Source organism: Myotis davidii, unplaced genomic scaffold (assembly GCF_000327345.1).
Source record: "Myotis davidii unplaced genomic scaffold, ASM32734v1 scaffold46, whole genome shotgun sequence".
Taxonomy (NCBI): Eukaryota; Metazoa; Chordata; class Mammalia; order Chiroptera; family Vespertilionidae; genus Myotis; species Myotis davidii.
The window spans coordinates 7,957,692-7,978,501 of NW_006383006.1; positions in this window are offsets into that span (position 1 = coordinate 7,957,692).

The window sequence follows — 20,810 nt, forward strand, 5'->3', positions numbered from 1 at the left end:
TGACAAAGTAAGAGAATTGGAAAAAACCCCTCTTCCCATACCCTGTCTGGCTAATTCAGACCAACTGGGAAAAATCACATGATGGACAACACATCAAAACTCCGGGCTGAAAACGGCCAAATCTATGAATAGCAGATATGGGAACCAGCCCAAGGCTTGTGTGTAGAAGGGTGACAGATAAAAATAGCGCCCTAAATTTTTCAAAGGTGATTTGAAACCTCCCAAGTATAAATGCCCTTGCTCCTGAAAATAAGATGACAAGGGCAGAGTTGAAATTGTGACCCTTTTCAAGGGTCTATAGACTTAAACTAATGTTCAAGAAAGAAGGGCTCACTCCCCGTCGCCCTCCCACCCTTTCACCCCCATCAGCAAGCTGCACATAGGCAAGAGGCATTTTTATTTTTCTTTGCCGAATTCTTAATATATTTGTCCTTCCCCTCTGCTCTTTTCAAGGAAGGCAGTTTCCTCCTTCTGATGAAAGCAAGGTCTAGCGGACAGAGGCAGCGCCCCCATAAAATGAAATACGCATGTATTTCTCACATCACAAACCACATTTTGTTGTTGCTGCTGCTGTTTTTCTGTCTTTGGCTGGGCATTCTTCATTGTGCCTCTCTCTCCACACTGGGCTTGGTCGCAGTGGGGGTGTGACTTGCCAGCTGCTGAAATTAAAAAGTTTTCAAAACTTGTATGCGTGAGGTACAAAGATAAAGGCCACACCATTTTTTATTTTTTTTTAAATAAATAAAAAAAGTTCTGTTTTTGAGGCAGGAAGAACGAGTGCAGTGGGAGGTTGTTTTTGAATGTCCGTTTCTGACGTTCTTTGCGTCTGTCCCATGCTCTGCTGTTGATTAAAATGTCTTCACACGTCGCCGAGGCTCCCTAAGCTGGGTGGGGAGAGTTTGGTGACAGTGTGGAATACCATTAGTGAGATTTCTTTTGGTGACAGACAGATGTAAATGTATCCATCTAATTCTCTCCGCTCAGGTCTCTGCCTGCAGATGGATGTTAATAATTAGCCCTTGCATCTCCTCCTCTTTATCAAATTGGATTCTCCATAAATTCATCACTTCTTTTTTATTTTCTCAAAGTCGCAGCAGCCCTGACAGCTTCCCTTTGTTCTTGTGTTTATAAATAATTTATGGCACAGAAATATCTCTTCTTAGTCTTAAAACATAAACTAATGGAATAACACAACACACCGGCCCAAACCACCTTCTACTTGGGGAGAAAGAAACCTCGGGGTGGAGTGGAGGAGGCATAGCGCTTCACTCTTAACAAAGGGAACCTGAAGATAACATGGAAGAAAAATTTGTCCACTTGAATATAGGCTTTTTTTGTGTGGGTGTATTTTGTTTTAATTCTCCCAATCCCCAGATTCTAGCCACGTATGGGAGTTTTGGCAGCAGGAGCAAATTCGTTTGATTTTTTTTTTCTCTAAATAGTATACCTTGTTCACATTCCCCAATACAGAATGCATTTCATTAAGCTATACATGGAGACCATTATTCAATTAAAGCATCCACAGAAGCTAAAAACGTACCATGGTACACTTATTCAACAACTTCATGCTCATAACCCATGCACAATCTTTAAACACCAAATTATAGGAATTTGTTCCAAATTAGCAATAAAATACAATGTGCTTGCCCTCTGCTGGGTAGTAATGACTGTGTAGTTTTCCTTGCATACCCAGTGGCCTTGTAGAAAGCTTCATAACTGTTTCAGGGAGTCACTCACACAGTGTTATAAGCAAATATGGCCAGGATTTGTGCCAATGAAGGTAAATAGAACAATGTTAAATCTGTTTGTTTGAGCTAAGGCCTTCGGTAGAGGTGGTTTTAAAATTTTTCTTATATTGCTCTCGGCATGCACATCACATCATAGAAGATAGCTTATAAGTCATCATTTGATATCCTGGAAATATATTCAGGCTGTAGATAAATAACCCACCTAACAATGTTAATGCAGGCTGCCTGGCATGTAATTTAGATAGGAATCTGAACACCTCCTTACATCGGCTGTTAAGATTTTGCACTGAAGCAGAAATAACGTCTTATCTTCCATCTGGAAATGGGACATAGAATAGTGACACAAGTTATTTACAGAGTTACTGGCAAAACAAGGGTGGTAACAGACTAAGTACAAAGCAACTCCCTGGGTTACTGCTCCAATATAATGCCAGATAAAGAATCATGGCAGGATAAATAAATTGGGAGATGCCCGATTTTATTGGGCATAAATGTAACTTGCGTTCCTGTGGGGCTTGAGCTGTCCCTTGAAAGTTGGTTCTGGAGCTCTTCCCCAGTCCTAGCTGACCCTGCGGAGCAGTAAGCATGTACCCAGAACACTGGTGCCATTTCTACCTCTCGGGAACGTGGGGGAGGGGGCAGGGGGTGGAGCCTCAGGACAGTCCAGAAATACAAACTCACCTTCAGATTGAAACTGATTAAACGGAGGGTCTAGGTTTGACTGGAGAGGAATGTGGCTGGTATTCCGGTCAGGTCCTCTCTCATGGCCCCAATTGTCTGGCTCTTGGCCAATGATTTAGTATTTTTTTCCTCTTAAAAATGAGATGGGGTTAATATCCTGACTTGGGGCCCTGGAATGTTTTCTCCCAGAAGCAGCATTATCAGTCGGAGTGATTCAGGCATGAAGCATTAAGGGGAGGACTTCTTTATTTGATTTTATTTTTTTCTGTCGAGGTACTGGGGGACAAAATAATTACTGGCTTGTACCACAGCCCAACTATTAAGAAGAAATGAAATCCTTTCTTTGGCTTAACAACATTTCTACATTAGGTACTGGGGCTCCTCCCCCTCCCACTGGCCCACCCCCAGAATATCTCCCCAGCTCTGCCTTTAACTCTGGGGTCTTTCTGGGGCAGGGATTAGCAGTATCTCCCAGAGAAAAATATTTTTTATTCACAGCTCTGAATGTAAAGTGCTCCAGTGCCTCTTTTTTTTTTTTGAAAATTGACCTAAGTAATTTGGCAGAGAGTATGTGGGGGTGGGACTAGAAAGAGGTAAAGAAGCAAATGAGAGCATGGCCTACTTTGGGGTAGAGATTTTACAAGAGGAAAGCACCATCTGACTTCAAAAGAAGACAGTTTGCTGCGATTGAGAGAACCTGAGGGAAGAAGAAAAATCCCACGGAACTTAGTTAATAGGATAATATTCAATTGAATGATGGTCAGATGGGCTCAGAGCATCTTCCCACATTCGGGAATTGTCCGAACTGCCTCCGGTGTTGTGACACACAGGGCAGGCATTTGTCCCTCTGTTTGGGTCCTTGTCATCTGGCGATTTCTGTGCTTAGCTACGTGGCTGAAGATGTTTGGGTGTGTAAGGCAATTCTTGTTCCCGGCTGCATTAAACTGCTATTATTAATAACCTACTCTGGCCCAACAATGTGCCTTTATAATACACATGTTGTCGGGCTTTTCATGATTATGGGAAGGCTATGCCATACAGAAAAGGATTAAGCTTAAAACAATAGAGGCTGCTTATGTGATGGTAGGAGATGCCGGGTGGAGACAAGCACAGTTGGTTAGAACTGACTCAAAGCTCGTCATAAGGAAATAAGGGGCGAGGTGATCAGAGCACGGCATTAACTGTGCGTTGAGAGACACACAGTTCTACATGGCGGCTTCTATCATGCATTTCCCTCAGAGGAAGGCGCGGTGGGGGGGAGGGGGGGGCTCCAAGTCAATGATGGGTGAATACAGAATCAATTGTAGTGTATGACAAGACACTTTCTCTCTTTGTTTAATGTATAAATCAGGAGCACTTATGAATTGATATTAATTAAAATAATGTATTTGCTTTCTTTCAACAGTCATGTCAGCCTTGTTAAAAAAACCGAACACTAAATCTTCATTAGACTTTCAATATTTAAAAAAAACTTGCATGAAATATGAATTAACATTTAACTTGTTGCCAGTTAGATGAAAGGGGAGAGAATGCAATAGGCATGGAGCATTCGGGACAAAAGCAGAATGGGCTCTCCCAAACCCGGGCGTGAGTCGGCCTCCAGAGGCCGCAGGGATCAGGGAATCATCCACGTTACTTTCCCAGGAGTGACTGCATCCCTAATGGAATTACCGAATGCTATGGCTCCCAGGAATTAAGTTCACATCAAAAGGCCAATGCGTGGCGAGTCAACGTGAACATTCAGTTTCTGAAGGTCCTTCCAGTTCTGTTGATATATATGTGGAGACATGAGCAAAACAGCCTTTGTTCTAGGAGGAAGCTCATCTATATTTGCACTTTTCTAAAATCTTCTCCACACATAGGAACATGACGAAAAGCTGCAAGTGTTGTTTTTACTCAGCTATGTTAAATTTTTGGAAATTAGTGATTCTTTGGACGGGAGCAGATGGGGGTGAAAGGCTTTCTGTTCATTTTATTCAGATAAACGGATATTTGATGGCTTCCGATCTTTCCTGCACCGGTGTCCTGGAATTAGAGCAGACGAAATTGGAATGACCAGGCTGAGACCTCATACTACATTCAAAAGTACATTATGAAACCCCGAGGATCTTATCGGCAATGTGTTGTCTTAGGCGAAAGCTGCTCATAAATGCTCTTGCTTATAAAATACACCATCGATCTTATAATTACCTTCCACCTGGATTTATATGTTTGGAAAATGTGATTGAATTTTAGACCTCTCCCCGGGGGTGGCGTGCACCTGCACAGAGAAACCACTAGGTGGTGGTATGGTGTCACCATATTTTTCAAGAACAACAAGGAAAGGGGGTTTGTTTAATGAGCTTGCACTCACAAGCCTGCTCATCTAGTGAACTGTGACTTTTCAAATACCAACCTATTAATGTCAAAGGCAATACTGAAGGGAACGGTTCTGTTTGATTTAAAAAATACAGACAATGTGAAGTCCACTATGGCCCAGTATCTATCACCTATGGGGCTCCATTCATGCCTAATGCCTTATTCAAGCGAAGACCTGGTTTTTATATATCAGATTAATACGTATCTACAGCTTTGCACCTTTCTGGTTTGATTTTTTTTATCATCAGGGCTCACTGGGGCCATTTTCATTCCCTTACTATAGCATCTGCAAGCAGGTGGATTAGAGATAACTCTCATTGTGCTTTGTTTTTCTCCCGACACTGTCATTAATCATTCCTTTATCTACAGCTTGCACCTTTCTGGTTTGATTTTTTTTATCATCAGGGCTCACTGGGGCCATTTTCATTCCCTTACTATAGCATCTGCAAGCAGGTGGATTAGAGATAACTCTCATTGTGCTTTGTTTTTCTCCCGACACTGTCATTAATCATTCCTTAAGCCACACTTCAACTTCTAGTAATCAGGACTGGCTGCTCCTGAGCTGCACAAGAATTGCCTCTCACCGTGTAATATGGAATTGGAAGCGAATGGCTGAGGCCAGACGCCTCTTCTGCATTCCCCGTCTATCTCATCATTTAGGTATTTATCCATCTCGGGCTTGTACGGAGAGCACCTCTCCGCTTCCCATGAGGACGCAGATTGCAACAGAGGATCAGATTTGTTACCAGGCTTTGGGCTTTGATTGTCCTCTTATAAGTTCGGGATTAAAGTGAAATTTCCCACAGGGCTATGCGGGATTTGCTAGCATTTAACTGTTTAACCTGGCAGTTTGTGAATGAGAATCCTGTGGTCAGCTATTCCGTAGAGAATAGGAGGGTAAGCCGAGCCAGAGTGGTGCGCATTCCGGTGTGTGCTACGAAGGCAGGAGCAGTTGATTCCAATTAACTTCCTATCTGAAATCAGTTGTTTTCATGGGCACAGAGAGCCCTGATCCTCGGGTGAAAAGGAAGCCGGAGCGTCCCCTTTTATGAAATATAGATGTCAGTTTTAAACGAATGCAAATCTGCTCCCTGGAAATGATGATTTCCACTTAGGCTTTTTACCCTGATGAGAGTATTAATCAGTCTTGCATTCGGTTGTTTTCTATGTTGTGTCGCTGTTTCATGCTCTCTAATTTGTTTACTGATTCTAACCCAACAACGGTTTGATTCTTTATTCAATATGCCTTTGAATATGACCAAACAGGAACAGAGCTGCGAATTTATTTACACTCACTCTATTCGCAATTACCTCTGGAGAGGAAAATTCTTCTAATGTGTTCTTCATCCCCAAAAGCAAGGCAATGGGGAATTGGGGGAAAGGATTATCCAAAAATCAAGTTTACATTATCCATTTTTGCCGTTGTTTTTTAGATTTGTGTCTGCTTAAGGGAAGGGTTTGAAAGAAGTTACAATCATTATTACCTCGCGTGGAGGGGGTTGTATGCTCACCCACTGTAGTTATTCTATTTAACGTGAATGTTCTTTAAGTGCTTAAAAGCACAGCGCTCATTTCGTGTGCCTCATCAAAGGACACAGAGCAATGCAGCAACAGAAACATGGAATTTAGCAAAGCTTAGGGCGAAACCTGTGTTTTTCCAGAGAACCCACCAAATCATTAAACCTTTTATTCTTCCACAAATCCTAAATCCTCCATTACATTTTACTTTAATTTAACAATGTAAAAAAAAAATAAAGTGGAACACATACGTAAGCAGAATTATTATTATTTTTTTAAAAAAAGCATTATATTTAAAATTATAAAAACCCCACACTGGTCACAACAGATTGAAAGACATAAAGACCAGTCTCAAGCATGTCACCGGAGCTCCTTTGTAATGGCTAGTGTAGGTGGCAAGTGACCATTTTGGGGCAGGAGAGGAAGAGAAAGTGGCGGGGCTACCGTGGCCTACAGACTAATTTATTTGTTTTGCTGCCTTTGCATCAGATCCTTTTTTATTATGGAGCAGCTTTCAAAGCAGTTGTGATGGACACTGATCTTGAGCTTGGTAGGAGCTTTGTTTGGGTGTATGCAACAAGGACACTGCAGGGTTGGTTCCACATATCGTTAACCCCATTTACTTTGTCCCATGGAATTTGTATTAGGAATGGGTGGGGGAAGTTCTCTCTCTCTCTCTCTCTCTCTCTCCCTCTCTCTCTCTCTCTCCTGCAAGAGAAACCTCCTCCAGATTCACATGAGTAATTTTCAGCTGTGTCTTCTGCTCCTGAAGTAACCTCTTCATTCCCATTGTTTTAGTGTGAAATCATTTCCTCGGGAGATAATTAGAGTAGCTCCATTTATTACATTAAATGATTAGCATGCACTTGAAATGATCCAGTGTATTTTCCTTTATTGCTGATGACTCTTAAATATGAGCCTCTATTCTTAATGGACAAATTAAGGTTGTTTTGGCTCTTGTAGCCGACTGTGTAGCCAAACAAGAAAGACTTTCTTTTGCAAACATAGACCAGGTGTGCTGTGGCTGAATTCTAGGTCTGAAGAGATTCTATTCATATGGATGTCCCACCTGGTTCAACAAAGAGCTCGGTAACACTGCTTAAAGGGCTTCTCTCCCAACCCCTTAATAAAAAATGCTTTTAATGACAGTACTTTACCTGGCATTACTCATCCCACGTGTAGGGTAAGTTTAACATAAAGTAACACAAGATCACATTTCAAAAAGATACCTCACAGGAGAGGCATGCCCGGTATCTGAGTAAGCAATATGTACTACAAAGCCACGGAAAAGTGATATTTGAAGAATTACCAAATTTAGATTCATTTGGTTGTAAGGGCTTCTTGCTCTCTCTGAACTAGCCTGGTTGTGCAGCCGACAGAGTCATCTAAAATCCACTGGAAAGTTCAGATCTGGCAGGCACTGCATGCAGAATAGGCACCATTGCATTCATAACTAGAGAAATGGGGGAGAAACTGGGAGCATCTTGTGGATAATTTATATATTTAGATTTCACTGCATGGTAATAAATGGAATAATTTCAGCACAGTGTCAGAAAACCTTAACCCAGTATTTAGCTATATGGTGCATACATGCATTGATATAAAGACTAACTGTGGTTAGGATTTACCAGTTGGATGTTTGTCCACTCTGTCTAAATGTGTGCTTATCTCTAATACATTTTATGAAGAGACGTAATTTTAGGTACAAAGAAGAAGAATTTCAAAGAAAATTGTGAAAACAATTTTCCTGCAAACTTCAAATAGTTTTATATGGTTTAAGGATGAGAACATTTTTGTCGCCTGGACATGATGATTAAAATTTCTCTGTCATTTTGCCTTTATTGATTTCTTTGTGCATTTATTGTGTTCTAATAGCATCGCAATTTTCAAGAAAACACTGAGTTGCTGCGGGAGGTTTACGGTTCACGGCTGTGTGATTTCTTGTGAATAATGGAAATGCTCTCTATCAGGCATTTTTGTTTAAATGGAATAAATGTTTGAGAGATAAGTGACTGGAGAATTTAAAAAGGAAAGAAGAAAGGAAGCGTAGGGTGTGAAGTCAAGACTGGGTAGTTCTACATCCTGGCGACGGTGATTCCCTTGCCCTAAAGGGGTGAGGCTGTTTGGCTCCTCACACACGGATTTCTCAGGTACAGTGAATAGAGGCATAAGTTCCTAGAAATCAGGTATTCCCTTAGCAAGTGAGAGGAGGATTTTAATACTTCTCTCCTATAATGCATTTACTACTTCTCTCTTATAATTCATATCACAGGAATGAGCGCATAAATTCTGTGTAAACACCAGCTAGCAGTTTACCGCATACAGCCGAGTGCAAGGCACTCGTGGAAAAGTTGTTTGCATTTAAACCATGGTATTCAGAAGAGAGGCCTGTCGATACTTATTTAAAGGGTGCTTTATGTTCCTTCATATACGAGAACAACAACAACAAAAAGCTATTTTTATTTGTGCTTTACTTTTGTGTGTGGACAATTTTAGACCTGCAAGCCATTTGAGAAACTGTGCAGAAATTCTTATTAAAAGTTACTTAAAACATAATAAATTAAAATGGGAATGTTCTGGTTAAACATCTAAAGGACCTTAAGTAATCCTGTTATATTCCTATTCACTTAGATGAAAACTTTGCATGTTCAGTCTGTTACGTGACAGCAAAATGCCACTGGACTTTGGCGGAGGCACGCTGGCTTGGAAAACACGGCTCCGAAGACCCACTCACTGTATAGTGTCACTCTCTGCTTACATTCCACACTGTCTGCTGCAGACACCCCCCTGCTAACACTTAGTCATTGTAGGAGAGGAGAGAGCTTTCTAGACCATCTAGACAAATTTTATATAAAAAGTGACCGAGATCCACAGACACGAGGGATCTGTCTGCATACACACAGTGGTGCTGGCGGGATTTCCACCAGCCCCCGACTCTCTGACCAGTGCTCCTTCTACTTCCACCGCAAAACAGAATCCCACTGTGAAATATCTAGGATGCCTCCTGCAGCCTTCATCCCTAGTTGGAAATGTTATTTATAAATGGGAGTTGGGAGCAATCCAGTACGATTAGGCATAATCCTTATTGATGAATATTGCCACCAAACATGATTTTAATTCTATGCAACATAGATGTTATTTAAATTACTTTAAATGGATAATGGTCAATTGTATTTCCCTTCTGATAACCATACTAAATGATTTGTGGGAGATGGCAAATTCAATTAAGGCAAAGGTGTTGGCAGCCTATTTATATAGCAAGCCTATCTTTAATTTCTTTAAGAACTTCTGAGAGCAGTGACAACGCATGGCATGTTGAATTGGAGGCAACATTATCCAAAAGAGGCTGTGAGGTTGTTTAGCTCTAACAGGAGAATTCTCAGAGTCGGGATGCTTGAAAGTCTTCATCAGGGTCCTCATGTAGGAGAAATGATCCACTTGCAAATGATGGAGATAGAGGATAGCATTAAATTGCACTTCTTTTTATGACTTTGTGAATTTCTTTTTAGCGTGTGTCTCCTTTTCAAAAGATGAAGTTATACCAGTACTGATACTAGTGGTGTGGAAGGTTACAATGGCTGAACACCATCTCTCTTAAACATTTATTCCATTTAAACAAAAATACCCGATAGAGAGCATTTCCATTATTCACAAGAAATCACCCAATATAATGGTTTCTAACACTCCTTTTGTAATAGCTTATTGAAATACTAGGGGATGCAATTCAGATTTCTACTTTGTTCAGACTTCGCAGGTATTATTTGATTGATCACATTTTTATTCTTTATTGTACTCTAACACGCCTTTGATTTCTTAGAACACCAGAAGTGAAAATCAAGTCCTTAATCATGTAAAATGCACAGTTCCTCCCCATGCACTTACTTAAGTCAAAGTAAAAACAAACACACAAGCCAAACAAAAACAAAGAAGTAATGCATTTTAAAAAATTGCTTCCCCACCAATAATTTAAGAAAGATTCAAATTTATTTTGTTAAAGGACAAATAAATTCTAGGGATTAGTTTATATTCTAGAAATTTGAAATTTTATACCAACAGACTTTTCCTTAGTTGAGATTTTTGTTTCCCCCAACAACCTATTGAGATATTAGACATTTATGAAGACAACCAGAAACCTTGGTTGATGTTTTCAGTGGTTGCATCAGATTAAAGATAACCCCATCCCCCAAACAAATCTTCATGAATGTACATGAAATCACAAAAACTGGCTAAAGTCTTAACTTTTAATAAGCTTATGTTGTAGCAGTGTTTTAAATTTAAAGAAGAATGACTGTAGCCACTGTGGTGGCATAACTTCTCTTAATTAAAACTTTATCTCAGAATGTATCGTCTAGAAAAAGCTTTAAAGGGCTTCAGTGCAGTTTTAAAGAAAAAAGACAAACAAAGCTAAAAAAAATGATGGTAACGTATATTAAGTTTATTTCAAAAGTGCTTTTAATGCTGCCTTTATGCAAATAAGAGAAACTCTGTTCAAATTAATCCACAGAACAAGAGCAATTCAATTACCAAAGAAGATGACACAAGCCACCAGGAGAGAGGAATTCAGACTCCAGGGCTGGTGCATTTTGATTTTTTATCCAAGTCCCTCCCAGGTGAAAATGGAGCACCTACAGCAGCATATGGGATATTTGACTTTATTATGAGAATGCTGCAGCCCCTAAAGGAAAGATTCATGGAAACACAGCAGTGTGTGCCTTTACATAATAGAAGTAAAAGACTGCACAGTTATAACACATAATTTAACTATGCAAATACAGACTTAGGTGTGCGGCAATTTATCCATTTGCAATAGCTTGAAACTCTTTGAGAGGATTTTTAAAGACTTTATTGTCTAAAAATGAATATTTATAATGCTTTAAAGACAGTGGTTACTTAACAGCTAGGCTGTGATGTTTGGAACCAATAAAGAATGAAATAAAAAAACATATTTAGAAAAACTTGTAAGTGGGTTTTGGATAGATTCTGTGAAGACATCAAATTACTTGAATTGATATAACTCCTTTTAGAATATGCTACCCACATTTATATGGGTTATATATGTGTGTATGTACATAAAACCTATATAACTATTGAGTTTTCTTCAAATATCCTTAATGTAAATTAAGGTACCTATTTATTCTTCATTTTTCTTTATTCCCAGGAAACGAGGATATCTCTTTTAAGATCATGCTAAAATGTTTTTATATATTGAAACAGAAACATCAAAATTCATTAAGAACAAAGCTCTGGCATATTAATCTGTCTGCCAGTTCTCAGTCTAGTGTGAATTCATCTGCTCGTATGTCTTGAAAGTAGATATAAAAAAAAACGCTCAGTAATGATTTCAATCGTATTAACAGACTTGCCCTTTATTAACGACACAATGCTTGATAATCTTGTGATATCTGTGACCTGAATAAACTGATCAGTAAATTAGAAAAACAGTTTCCCTCCCACATTTTGTTCTAAATCTATACGGAGAAGCGTCCTGTCCGTTACTTGCAAAGTTTCAAATGTTATTTGATTTGTATGCACTTGAGAGAAAGATCTCCTTGAAACAACAAGGACAGAATGTCCAAAGACATGGTAAATATATAGTTTCTTAATTGCAAAGCCAAAGTAGATTACACACAGCCTTGCAAAATCTAAGACATCTGCTTTGTTTGAGCCAAGAAAAAAGACATCTGGGGGCTTGAATGTTTCTTTGTGACCTGTTCCAGTGTGAGCAACCTTGTAGTTAACTAGGCATTTAGTCAGATCCCTCCAAGATCATTGCCTGGACTCCGCCTCAGAGGGTGACGGGGACCCAGGCCAAACCCGAAATGTCATACCCAGAAAATCACTGTAGCCATGCAGGCGGGTTGCCCTATGGTAACTGGGGCAGTGTAATAACAGCTATCACCCGTTTATCTCTCTGGCAATCACAAAAAAACACACACATGAGATAATCAATGGAGCAGAAAAAAATTTTAAGCCTAAACGTAAAAATGTCAGCTCCAACTCTTCTAGAATCATTTTGTTTTCCCACTAATTTGTAACCCTATTGTTATTTTCAAATATCCTTCAATGCTTGGGCCTTTTGTCATCCAAGAAAGAAACCTTTGGTGATTTCACATGGCCTTGGTGGAATAAATTCACATTGAAAACATTTTAATGATGGGCTTCTGCAATTACATTTGACTTCTCTAACTGCAAAGAAGCCACAAGAAAGTAGCTCTTCAGCTGTTTGGTTGTATTCCTGGGTAATGTTATGTGTGTTCCGTCTAGCGCAGAGTGGTTTATTTGTTCAAAGCCTCCTTGATGTTTGGGTTTATTTGCTTGTTCATTGGCCAAAATGAGCGCCCTTCTCCAGGGTTTCCCGTCCCTGTGTGACTTGGTAACAAAGTCCAGATGCGGTGTGAAGACTTGTGCTGTTTGACAAACAAAAGCAAACCCCAAACTGCCTGTGAGCTGTTGATAAATCTTTCCATTGAAATGATACTTGTCTAAGTGGCAGAGATACAAGGCTCACTTCTCAGGCAGCATTTGAATGCACGGACGGCACATTTAATTGCTCCCCATAGGCAGGAATTTGGCAGAGAGAAAGCAGCGTGTTTTAATCAGTCTGTCTAGCTATCTTTTCAAGCACCCCTTGCCACGGTGCCTGCGTATCTGTGTTAGCATTAATAGAACAAAAATGTGTATTGGACTTGAAAGGTGTTTTGATGGTAGGTAAACATTTGTTTTCCACCTGATTCTGTTTTCTGTACGAGAAGATGCAGCACACAGGATGGTGCTTGCATGGGGGGGGGGGATTCGAAACTGAGGTTTTCTTTTGCAAGGACCACCTTTGGAATGTGACTACGGGGTTAATTTAATAAAGTGACAAACCCGATGGTGGAGTTCAGAAAGCAGACCCAAGAAGAGAGGTTTTTGTACATAAACAGCTGTAAATAAATCAATGAACCAGATGCTTTATTTTTAAAACATTTTTATTTTTTGATTTTTAGAGGGAAAGGGGAGAAGGGGAGGGAGAGAGAGAGAGAGAGAGAGAGAGAGAGAGAGAGAGAGAGAGAGATCAGCTTGCCATCCCACCCATTCACTCATTCACTGATTGACTCTTACATGTGCCCTGTCTGGGGATGTCACCCACAACCTTGGTGTATCAGGACTACACACTAACCAACTGAGCTACCTGGCCAGGGCCAGAGGCCTTATTTTAAAAATATTTGATTTCCTGGATTAAAAAAAAAGTAATTCTCTTTATACATTTATCATCACTTTTCATAAAGAGCGTTAACATAACATGCGGCCAATTCTCAGTGTTAGAGAAAATAGTATAAGTATCTGGGCACACATGTTTGTAAGCGCCACAGTATTGAAATCCAGTGTTGCGCTATGAAGAAAATAACCTTGGAAAATTGTTTGTACTTCTTTGCGGAGCACTTTCCTGAGTCTCCCTCAATGACATGGAGAGCCTACTGTAAAAATGCCTGATATTCAAATATCGCACTTTTGACATCTTTCACCTTATAAATTGTTTCTACTTTTATTTGTTTTCAGAGCAGCATCTGACACCAGTATCCCGCATTTTACTGTGAAAGCCCCTTTGCATGCTTGTCGTTTTGAACTAACATGGGCTCTAGAGACAGAAAAACTGAGTTATCAGGCAGGCTCTGTCTTGACTTGCGCTAGGCCTGCAGACACACACGGAACTCCCCCTCTTCCAGCCTTTTGGCAATGGCCCCGCCTGGCCGCTTGCCTCCCAGAATAAAACAGCCAGGCCATTTGGCTTCTATGCAAGGCACCTCTTTCTTCTTCCCTGGAGTGACCTAGCATTTGTTGGTTTGCGTCATTGTTTAAACATGTTGGTAGTAAGAGCAGAAAACAAAGTAGTTTGCTGTGTCAGGAAACTCGTAATGTACCAACGTAAAAATAAGTACTCAGCCTGCTGTGTGAGGAGATGCTGGGAGCAAGCGGAGAGAGCAGACTCTCCGTGAAGGAAAAAAAAAAAAAAGGTTTTCTATAAATTTAAAGAATTTCTTCCAATGATGTCTTCCATCAAAGATACTTCGCTAATGTTTAAGAGCGGTATCCTCTATTACCACACTTATTATCGTGAAATGTAGGAATGCAGCGTGGTGGGTGTTTTGTTGTGACATCTGAACTATTTGTAAATATTGTTCACAGCTTTCTTAGCATATTTTAGCGAGACAACATTTCAGGAAAGTATAATTTATTGCACATGATATAGATGGGGCGCTTCCCAACCCATTTGCTGTAGATGCGTTTGCATAGAAGAAAACTGACACCAGGCATATAAGATTAAAGTAGGAAATTGTCGTCTGTGGGACTAGAGCCCCGTAGTGGTCGCTCTGCCTTTATACAATCATTGGTGAGTCCAAGAGGCTGGCTTCACTTCCTGCCACATCCCAAACGCTGTGAGCGCCAGACTGGCTAGAGGAAAAAGTGTTTTTATCTATTAGTGTGCCATGTTTGTGTGTGTGTATATACATATGTATGCATGTATGTATGCATGTATGCATGTTTTTCTCCCCAGCCAGGCTTCTCTGATTGTGACATGCAACCCCAATTCCACAGTGTGTGGCATTTTCTTTTTTTTTTTTAGAGAGAGAGAGAGAGAGAGAGAGAGAGAGAGAGAGAGACAGCCTTTGCCTCTGATGTCTCTTATGGCTTTGTCTTATTCTTTTACATTTTCCTCAAAAGGAGATAAAGGTCTTAGAAGAACTGTTCAGATATTTTCTTTCTCTCTTGCTTCCCTGCTCACTTTAAATAATATTGAAAACAAATTCTACTTTAGTTAGCTTTTATTTTTTTAAAGCTGTCGTTTTCTTTTGGAAGAAAAAAGAGTTGGGACTCCTTTGAAAAGCTGTTACGTTTTCAGAATAAAAGCTAACAGCAAATTATTTGCTCGGCAAAGCCTGTTTGTTTTCCATGAGGAGACTTGATTCTCCTCCCCTCCTTTGCTCTTCCTTTTTCTCTTCCTCCTTCTCCTTGTACAATGGGGAGTTAGCTCAACTTCACAGAAAAGCCACAATTATATTGAGAGCCTACTATGTTCCAGACCTGTAATAGTAACTTAACTTTACAGTAGCTCTGCGAGGTAGACGGGATTATCCCCATTTTACAGAGGTGGAAACTGAGACTTGAAGAGCTAAAGTAACTTGTCCACGAGCACACAGCCGGCGAGAGGCATGCCATGATTCAGAGGGCAGTTATCAACTATGGCTGCAAACCACAATCACCTCGTGGAACTTAAAAATTAAAATGCTTGGTTTCCAGTCCTGAAAATCTAATTTAATAGATTTAGGGTGGGAAACTGGCATCCGTATTTTTTTTGAAACACCACAGGTGTCTGCTACCATCATTATGTGCCACTGGCATAGTGACCCATTCTCTCTCTCTCTCTCTCTCAGTAATGAGACAGGCCTGACAAGACAAAAGACATTTATGTTAAGTTGGTGCCAGATGCAGTTTTTCTTACAGATAATATGCTGTTCCACATAAGTTTGTTTTCCTCGTTATTCTTCTGAGCTAGAAAATCCCAAATGGCCACTGGTCAATGCTGGTAGAATGGCTGCTAGAATTGCTTGTAGAGGCATTTTGTCCATTGAAGATGACCCCACCGCAAGCAAAACGGTGGCGTGTGGGTCGAGGGCATTGCATCACTCATTATAGAAGTGACTTCGCAGTTTCCTCAGCTGAGTGAGGGTATTTGTTTGTTTGTATCATTCTGAGAGGTTTGGGGAGTCCAAACACACCTCTCAGTGATGTCAGCATCAGTGTTAGGAGGCCTGGGTGGGAAAGCCTTGCCTGCCAACTCAGTTCAAATTCGCTATTCATTGATTAATTTCATGTAATATTACAATGAAAACCAACCAGATCCCTCCCTTAACTGCCTTGAAGTCGTGTGTATTGCTTACGCTATACATTCCTAAATCATACAGTTTGAATAGGGCCATTCATGCCTTGTTTACATCTGATTCTGGCATTGAACAATCTTCAACGCTACAGTGTAATTCTATAATGATTTTTTTTTTTGGAAAATGGGCTTAAACAGTTCTCTATAATCTTCCAGTGAATGGTTTGTGCCAATACATTGAGTAGGTATAGACACCAGCAGAACATGAAAACGTTCAGCTTATAGCTCACTAGGACGGAGGAAGTGACTCATGCTGCTGTTTTCTCTTACCCGAGCGCACCTCCCGGGCCCCCCAGACCTATTTGCAGGGGTTTTGTCATCCAATGACTTATCACTGATCTCACGAGGTTTGCCCAAATAGCAGCTCAGGAAGCATCTTTAGGGAAATCTGGTCTTAACCCGAGAGTCTATTTACCAAGCATTATCAAAATTAAGTTAAAATGGAAGTACTTAAAAAAAAAAAACCCACCTCACACTCAATGGTGCTATTCCTAGTCTGATACACATATTTTTTTTGTCATATAAAATAAAATTTACTCTTTTATAAAATATTCCCGGTATTTTCAAACAACATGTTTGTGCACATCCTATACACGTATCTTAGTTAAAAATACTTGTCAATGAGTTTTTACAATGAAAATGTCCCATCCTATTCTGTATCTTCTTTCTCTGGTGCCTCACCGCCCCCCACCCTCCTGGCTCCCCAGAAACAAAGGCGTAGATGCCGAGGCAGCCGGGGCACATCCATCTCTGTAACAGAGGAGCTGGTGATGCTGCGTGATTCTTCCGAATGGTGCCAGCATGATCTCTGCCTGGCTGAACCCAGAAAAGACCCCGTGATTCATGGATGACTTGCAAACATTCTCTCCTGCTTCCTAAGTGCAAACATACCTTGAAACGACCCTCCGTTTATATATAAATTATAAGCAGCAAAAGGTATGCTGTCTTAATTTTCCGTCTAACCCTCAAGACATCCTCTGTGGCATCAGTATTAAAGCAGGAACCAGGACTACATTTTCCTAGTCGATAATAAGCTCTGGAAGTTGCATGGGGTCGAGTCTCTAGGAAATCCCCTCTTTCTTTGAAAAAATGTCATTGGTGAGATAGGAGATTGGCACCACAATGAGCAAAATGTAGTGCAGGCTGATATGCATTGTCAGGTAGAATTTGGTTTGAGACACTGACTTTTGTCTGTGTGGTGTCTCCGTTCCAAAGAAGATGGAAGATGCAAAATTGCAAGTTTCCAATCTCTGGTTAATGCGGTCTATACAACTGAATAATGTATAAGGAGATGTTCCTTTGATAATGTCACAATTATTCATTGTACCGCCATAAACTCAAATATTCACATTAACAGCTAGGTATTATTTTTCTTCTCTGAAATTAAGTGAGCGGCATCAGTGGTCATAAATGAGAGCATTCATCAAAGGCGGAGCCATGGCAGAGGATTAAGAGAATGCTGATGAAGTGTCCAGATTCCCATAACTTGGAATGGAGCTGCATTCAGCATTCCTTTATTATCCATCTGCCACATAACAAAAAGTCTCCTATATTTAATGCAGGTTTGCCCTGGGCCACGTAATAGGATTAGGAATAATTTCTACAAATTTACAAAAACAAATCACATGGGAAGGCTTAGAATTTGCTAATAATTTCTCCATAGCTGGGAGATCAAAGGGATGGAAGAGTCCCCAGCCAGGCGGCAGTTTGACCCTGGCCGGGCTTTTTTAATGAAAGGGTTAATCTTCTCCGAGGTGACCATAGAGGAGCAGATAGTGTGACCAAAGGCAGATTCAGGCCCCCAAAAAACAAGGAAGAAAATAGTCTGAAAAGTACAACAGCAAGAAAACATTTACAGGATCACACTACATTTTCTGGTTAGAAAAAAAAGGAAAATAAAACTGCAGAACCTCATTGAAAGGGGGTGAGACAAAGGAAGAGGGCTGGCTGAGAAACAAACTCAGGAAAGATCAAAACCCCTCACCGTTGCCTTGAGGAAAAAAAAAAAAGAAATCAGACTGCTTGCTTTTCCTTTTAAAGGCTGCCTCATTGTGGGCAGGTGAGGCCCGACCCCTGAGCCCACTCCCACTGCTCCTGCTGGACTCAAAGGAGGAGCAGCCACCTGGCAGGCTGCCAGCACAGGAGCCTGGTAAGGTGGTGCCACTTCAGATGCGCCCCTTTATGTATAGGCAGACTAGGAGGGAAAATTGTGAATTCTCACAGGGACTTTCCTTGTTCATAAGGGGAAATGAGGGTAAACAAAGGCATAGTAAACAGAATAAAGGGCAGCTAGGACTCATGGCACTGCTCCAATGTCTTCTAAGTTCTCTATTACCAATTTGGACGAGTGGCAACCTGTAGCCCAAATCTCCTATCCTGCCCTTCCTTCCTCAGTGGCTGTGACGGAGTAGCCAGGACTCGCACATGTCAGGAGCCCCATCTGCTCCTGCCTAACAATGGCTAGGGGTCGCTGACAGCTGCGTGATGCGTTCTCAAGGCATGCTGAACAGAGTGCTGCTGCCCCTTTCTCTACCATGCCACTCATCACACGGAGAGGTTCAGTATAGTCTGTCTGATGAAGGAGAGATGGGAGGTGGTTTCTAGTCTCTCTGAAGGGCAAGTCAGCCCTTTGGTGGAGGTGAGAGATTCCTGTTACCAAGCCTCTCAGTCTGGGAGTTGATCCCACCTGCTGCTATTACCTGTTGGTCTGTGAAGACCAAGGTGAAGGTCTTTTTCTTAGAAAGCTCACTAAAAGAGATTGGCTTGGGAGATAAGGAAGAAGTTAGACGAAAAGATGGTATCAGTAGTCAAAAGGATGGCCTCAAAATGAGGAAAACTTCTTTTTTTTTAGTATACCTTCCCCACCCCCCACCCCACTCTTATCTCCTGATAACAGGCAGGCTTAGGATGAATCTGCCCCTGCTCTGGCAAGAGGGAAGGTGTCATTCTTTTCCTCCAGTGCCCTCTGATCCGCTAACTGCTCTCCCCAGAATTGGGAAGACTGATAATGGGTTATTTCAGGGCCTCATTAAGGTTGGTGAAGGATAAATGTCAAGATGGCCTTCCAACACCTTAATGCCCTGCCTGCCACTTTCAAGCAATGCCAGACTTCTTTGTATCAGCAGTGTGGTAGGATGGTTGGTTCTTTGGCAGAAATGGCAGAGTAGCTAGAGAAGATAATTCTATTTCGAACAAGTAGAATTGAAGGGTCTTTGGGGCACCCAGGTGGTGGCCCAAATGGACTATTGTAGCTCAAGGGAGACAACTGGGTGGGAGGTGGAGATGTGGGCTCTTCAAGCTACAGGTGGCAAATGAAACCATGAAAGAGATAATATTTTTTCAAGGAGAGTGTATAGGGTATACGAGGGTCTCAGTGCTCAGGAGCAGGCAGAGTGTGAAATCCTGCAAACAAATCTGAGAAGGGTCATTGTCAGAGGAGCAAGAAATTAATCAGAGAAGGAAGTATCTGGCCTAGAAGAGAAAGAAGGAAGCGGGGAGGCAGTCAATACAGCGGCAGTGGTCAGCAGAGTGGCTAAGAAATCAAGAAAATTCAGGATTGAAAAGGAGCCATTGGGTGTATCAAATATTAAGAATGAGGCCTGATTGCAGGAGCTGCAGGAACAAGTGATGGTTAGGAGGAAAGATGGAGAGGGGAGCTGGAAATGAAAGGAAGGGGAGAGGAGGCAGTCACAATGTAGGTAAAAGAGTGAGGGCATGATAAACCTCTGGTGGCTGAGGAGAAGGAGCTAGAAAAGAGGACTAGGTTGAAGACATGGAATGAGACCCCAGGAAGGAGTTGGGACTGGATGGAATCAAGAGACGGCCTTAGTCATGCTCAGCCTTAATGGGCATATGAACAGAGGAGACATCTTTCTCTCAAGGGATCTCTTTGCAGCCATTGATTTATCTGGGGATGTGTGAAGTTTATTGGTAGGGGTCTGGGAAGGCTTGACTGATAGAGGTCAGGGATGGGGAAGGTACTCTTCAGAAATCGTATGAAAGGGGAAATAATGTTTCTGATGGTTGAGGGTAGGGATGGGAAGAGGGACTGGATGAAAGTCATGTCTTAGGGGAAAGGTCAGAGACCAGACAGGGACTGCCTCTTAGGCAGTGAGGGATGGAGTCTGCAGTAGCCTCCATTGGCACCAGGGCCTCAGGCCTAAATGCAGTTTTCGGGGTGGTGCTGAGTTTCACGGAACCTTTGTAACCATCCCGTGCACTGATAGATGAAAGGGATGTGTCTGCTTGTTGAAAGTGCTCTTTCTCAAAATACCAGCCTATATTGGGGCCAGGCCACTTAACCCCTCTCGAAGCAGCAACACACAGAGAAGGGGAAGTTGTCTCCATCCCCCCATCTCTTTTCCAACACCAGAGGGACGCTGGTGCTGTTTCTCCACTGGCCTATGGCGGGCAGAGAGAGGATAGATTACAGTTTGGTGGGTAGCGAGGCGGCAGCTGTAGGTTGGCTGGTGGCAGGAGACTAGCTTAAGAGAAAAAAGAAAAAAAGATCTGCCTCTTAGAGAGACCTGGAACACTCTGGGGCACTTGCTTCATCATCGCCCAGAAGCAAGGAAGGAGGCAGCATT